Consider the following 6,000-nt stretch of genomic DNA (forward strand, 5'->3'; position numbering starts at 1 on the left):
TGAAGGGGGTTATGTACAGGGGAGTACATAACCCCTTAATGTAATATTTACGGTAGTTGTCTCATTTGGGAATTTTCCTCGTGGCCTTGTGGCCTCTGATTTGACTTTGGACTATTTTTGTTTGTTGTCTGCTCTGATGACCTTTGATTATGAGACTCCGCTTTATTATTCGGCACAGAGTCGGCTATGACTGGCACATACCGTAATGACCTCACAATTAGTATCAGGCTCAATCCTCATCAGTCCTCAATCCTCACATCAACGGCCCCTCCAATGTCTCTACAACGCTCGTTAGTGCGGAACATCATAGAACATCTCAACAAAAAAGAGAAAAAAAGAAGCCACCAGCACCGTCACATCCAGTAACGTCACCTCCTGCACCGTCACCTCCTGCACCGTCACCTCCAGCACCGTCACCTCCTGCACCGTCACCTCCAGTAACGTCACCTCCTGCACCGTCACCTCCTGCACCGTCACCTCCAGTAACGTCACCTCCAGCACCGTCACCTCCTGCACCGTCACCTCCAGCACCGTCACCTCCTGCACCGTCACCTCCAGTAACGTCACCTCCTGCACCGTCACCTCCTGCACCGTCACCTCCAGTAACGTCACCTCCAGCACCGTCACCTCCTGCACCGTCACCTCCTGCACCGTCACCTCCAGCACCGTCACCTCCTGCACCGTCACCTCCAGTAACGTCACCTCCAGCACAGTCACCTCCAGTAACGTCACCTCCAGTAACGTCACCTCCTGCACCGTCACCTCCAGTAACGTCACCTCCAGCACCGTCACCTCCTGCACCGTCACCTCCTGCACCGTCACCTCCAGCACCGTCACCTCCAGCACCGTCACCTCCAGCACCATCACCTCCAGCACCGTCACCTCCAGCACCGTCACCTCCTGCACCGTCACCTCCAGTAACGTCACCTCCAACACCGTCACCTCCAACACCGTCACCTCCAGCACCGTCACCTCCTGCACCGTCACCTCCAGTAACGTCACCTTCAGTAACGTCACCTCCAGCACCGTCACCTCCTGCACCGTCACCTCCAGTAACGTCACCTCCAGCACCGTCACCTCCAGTAACGTCACCTCCAGTAACGTCACCTCCAGCACCGTCACCTCCAGCACCGTCACCTCCAGCACCGTCACCTCCTGCACCGTCACCTCCAGTAATGTCACCTCCAACACCGTCACCTCCAGTAACGTCACCTCCTGCACCGTCACCTCCAGCACAGTCACCTCCAGCAACGTCATCTCCAGCACCGTCACCTCCAGTAACTTCACCTCCAGTAACTTCACCTCCAGCACCGTCACCTCCAGCACCGTCACCTCCAGTAACGTCATCTCCAGCACCATCACCTCCAGTAACGTCACCTCCAGCACCGTCACCTCAAGTAACGTCACCTCCAGCACCGTCACCTCCAGCACCGTCACCTCCAGCACCGTCACCTCCAGTAACATCACCACCAGCACCGTCACCTCCAGTAACGTCACATCCAGCACCGTCACCTCCAGCATTGTCACCTCCTGCACCGTCACCTCCAGTAACGTCACCTCCAGTAACGTCACCTCCAGCACCGTCACCTCCTGCACCGTCACCTCCAGTAATGTCACCTCCAGTAATGTCACCTCCAGTAACGTCACCTCCTGCACCGTCACCTCCTGCACCGTCACCTCCTGCACCGTCACCTCCAGCACCGTCACCTCCAGCACCGTCACCTCCACCACCGTCACCTCCAGCACCGTCACCTCCTGCACCGTCACCTCCTGCACCGTCACCTCCAGCACCGTCACCTCCTGCACCGTCACCTCCGGCACCGTCACCTCCGGTAACGTCATCTCCAGCACCGTCACCTCCAGTAACGTCACCTCCAGCACCGTCACCTCCTGCACCGTCACCTCCTGCACCGTCACCTCCAGCACCGTCACCTCCAGCACCGTCACCTCCAGCACCGTCACCTCCTGCACCGTCACCTCCAGCACCGTCACCTCCTGCACCGTCACCTCCAGCACCATCACCTCCAGTAACATCACCACCAGCACCGTCACCTCCAGTAACGTCACCTCCAGCACCGTCACCTCCTGCACCGTCACCTCCAGTAATGTCACCTCCAGTAATGTCACCTCCAGTAACGTCACCTCCTGCACCGTCACCTCCTGCACCGTCACCTCCAGCACCGTCACCTCCAGCACCGTCACCTCCAGCACCGTCACCTCCTGCACCGTCACATCCTGCACCGTCACCTCCTGCACCGTCACCTCCTGCACCGTCACCTCCAGCACCGTCACCTCCAGCACCGTCACCTCCTGCACCGTCACCTCCAGCACCGTCACCTCCGGTAACGTCATCTCCAGCACCGTCACCTCCAGTAACGTCACCTCCAGCACCGTCACCTCCTGCACCGTCACCTCCTGCACCGTCACCTCCAGTAACGTCACCTCCAGTAACGTCACCTCCAGTAACGTCACCTCCTGCACCGTCACCTCCAGCACCGTCACCTCCAGCACCGTCACCTCCAGTAACGTCACCTCCTGCACCGTCACCTCCTGCACCGTCACCTCCTGCACCGTCACCTCCTGCACCGTCACCTCCAGCATCGTCACCTCCTGCACCGTCACCTCCAGCACCGTCACCTCCAGCACCGTCACCTCCAGCACCGTCACCTCCAGCACCGTCACCTCCTGCACCGTCACCTCCTGCACCGTCACCTCCAGCACCGTCACCTCCTGCACCGTCACCTTCTGCACCGTCACCTCCTGCACCGTCACCTCCAGTAACGTCACCTTCTGCACCGTCACCTCCTGCACCGTCACCTCCAGTAACGTCACCTCCTGCACCGTCATCTCCTGCACCGTCACCTCCAGTAACGTCACCTCCTGCACCTTCACCTCCTGCACCGTCACCTCCTGCACGTCACCTCCTGCACCGTCACCTCCAGCACCGTCACCTCCAGCACCGTCACCTCCTGCACCGTCACTTCCTGCACCGTCACCTCCTGCACCGTCACCTCCTGCACCGTCACCTCCAGCACCGTCACCTCCTGCACCGTCACCTCCTGCACCGTCACCTTCTGCACCGTCACCTTCTGCACCGTCACCTCCTGCACCGTCACCTCCTGCACGTCACCTCCAGTAACGTCACCTTCTGCACCGTCACCTCCTGCACCGTCACCTCCTGCACCGTCACCTCCTGCACCGTCACCTCCTGCAACGTCACCTCCTGCACCGTCACCTCCAGTAACGTCACCTACTGCACCGTCACCTCCTGCAACGTCACCTCCTGCAACGTCACCTCCTGCACCGTCACCTCCAGTAACGTCACCTCCAGCACCGTCACCTCCAGCACCGTCACCTCCTGCACGTCACCTCCAGTAACGTCACCTCCAGCACCGTCATCTCCTGCACCGTCACCTCCAGTAACGTCACCTCCTGCACCGTCACCTCCAGCACCATCACCTCCAGTAACGTCACCTACTGCACCGTCACCTCCAGCACCATCACCTCCAGTAATGTCACCTCCTGCATCGTCACCTCCAGCACCATCACCTCCAGTAACGTCACCTCCTGCACCGTCACCTCCTGCACCGTCACCTCCTGCACCGTCACCTCCAGTAACGTCACCTTCTGCACCGTCACCTCCTGCACCGTCACCTCCTGCACCGTCACCTCCAGCACCGTCACCTCCTGCACCGTCACCTCCTGCACCGTCACCTCCTGCAACGTCACCTCCTGCACCGTCACCTCCAGTAACGTCACCTACTGCACCGTCACCTCCTGTACCGTCACCTCCTGCAACGTCACCTCCTGCACCGTCACCTCCAGTAACGTCACCTCCAGCACCGTCACCTCCTGCACGTCACCTCCAGTAACGTCACCTCCAGCACCGTCATCTCCTGCACCGTCACCTCCAGTAACGTCACCTCCTGCACCGTCACCTCCAGCACCATCACCTCCAGTAACGTCACCTCCTGCACCGTCATCTCCTGCACCGTCACCTCCAGTAACGTCACCTCCTGCATCGTCACCTCCAGCACCATCACCTCCAGTAACGTCACCTCCTGCACCGTCACCTCCAGCACCGTCACCTCCAGTAACGTCACCTCCTGCACCGTCATCTCCTGCACCATCACCTCTGGTAACGTCATCTCCAGCACCGTCACCTCCAGCACCGTCACCTCCAGTAACGTCACCTCCAGTAACGTCACCTCCTGCACCGTCACCTCCAGCACCGTCACCTCCAGCATCGTCACCTCCTGCACCGTCTCCTCCAGCACCGTCACCTCCAGCACCGTCACCTCCAGCACCGTCACCTCCTGCACCGTCACCTCCAGCACCGTCACCTCCAGCACCGTCACCTCCTGCACCGTCACCTCCTGCACCGTCACCTCCTGCACCGTCACCTCCAGCACCGTCACCTCCAGTAACGTCACCTCCAGCACCGTCAGCTCCAGCACCGTCAGCTCCAGCACCGTCACCTCCAGCACCGTCACCTCCTGTACCGTCACCTCCTGTACCGTCACCTCCTGTACCGTCACCTCCAGTAACGTCACCTCCAGCACCGTCACCTCCTGCACCGTCACCTCCAGTAACGTCACCTCCTGCACCGTCACCTCCTGCACCGTCCCCTCCAGTAACGTCCCCTCCAGCACCGTCACCTCCAGCACCGTCACCTCCAGCACCGTCACCTCCAGCACCGTCACCTCCAGTAACGTCACCTCCAGCACTGTCACCTCCAGCAACGTCACCTCCTGCACCGTCACCTCCAGCACCGTCACCTCCAGTAACGTAACCTCCTGCACCGTCACCTCCATTAACGTCACCTCCAGCACCGTCATCTCCTGCACCGTCACCTCCTGCACCGTCACCTCCAGTAACATCATCTCCTGCACCGTCACCTCCTGCACCGTCACCTCCTGCACCGTCACCTCCTGCACCGTCACCTCCAGCACCGTCACCTCCAGTAACGTCATCTCCAGCACCGTCACCTCCAGTAACGTCATCTCCAGCACCGTCACCTCCAGTAACGTCACCTCCTGCACCGTCACCTCCAGTAACGTCATCTCCAGCACAGTCACCTCCAGCACCGTCACCTCCAGCACCGTCACCTCCAGCACCGTCACCTCCAGCACCGTCACCTCTTGCACCGTCACCTCCAGCACCGTCACCTCCAGCACCGTGACCTCCTGCACCGTCACCTCCAGCACCGTCACCTCCTGCACCGTCACCTCCTGCACCGTCACCTCCTGCACCGTCACCTCCAGCAACGTCACCTCCAGCACCGTCACCTCCAGCACCGTCACCTCCGGCACCGTCATCTCCAGCACCGTCACCTCCAGCACCGTCACCTCCAGCACCGTCACCTCCTGCACCGTCACCTCCTGCACCGTCACCTCCAGCACCGTCACCTCCTGCACCGTCACCTCCTGCACCATCACCTCCAGCACCGTCACCTCCAGTAACGTCACCTCTTGCACCGTCACCTCTTGCACCGTCACCTCTTGCACTGTCACCTCTTGCACCGTCACCTCCAGTAACGTCACCTCCTGCACCGTCACCTCCTGCACCGTCACCTCTTGCACCGTCACCTCTTGCACCGTCACCTCCTGCACCGTCACCTCCAGCACCGTCACCTCCAGTAACGTCACCTCTTGCACCGTCACCTCTTGCACCGTCACCTCTTGCACCGTCACCTCTTGCACCGTCACCTCCAGTAACGTCACCTCCTGCACCGTCACCTCCTGCACCGTCACCTCTTGCACCGTCACCTCTTGCACCGTCACCTCTTGCACCGTCACCTCTTGCACCGTCACCTCCAGCACCGTCACCTCCAGCACCGTCACCTCTTGCACCGTCACCTCCAGCACCGTCACCTCCTGCACCGTCACCTCCTGCACCGTCACCTCCTGCACCGTCACCTCCAGTAACGTCATCTCGTCTCCTTGCTGCGTAGAATCATCCTCGAACAGTAAAATACAAATCTGAAAATATTTCAGCTCC

The 6,000-nt window shown here is 60.7% G+C and overlaps 1 protein-coding gene across 1 annotated transcript in view; it reads left to right on the forward strand.

Moving 5' to 3' along the window:
- The window catches only part of LOC142250925 (complement C4-like), an 80,850-nt gene that overhangs the window by 6,079 nt on the left and 68,771 nt on the right, over nt 1-6,000 (forward strand). The gene's annotated exons all lie outside the window — the stretch shown is intronic.

The sequence above is a fragment of the Anomaloglossus baeobatrachus genome, chromosome 9 (assembly GCF_048569485.1).
Source record: "Anomaloglossus baeobatrachus isolate aAnoBae1 chromosome 9, aAnoBae1.hap1, whole genome shotgun sequence".
Classification (NCBI taxonomy): Eukaryota; Metazoa; Chordata; class Amphibia; order Anura; family Aromobatidae; genus Anomaloglossus; species Anomaloglossus baeobatrachus.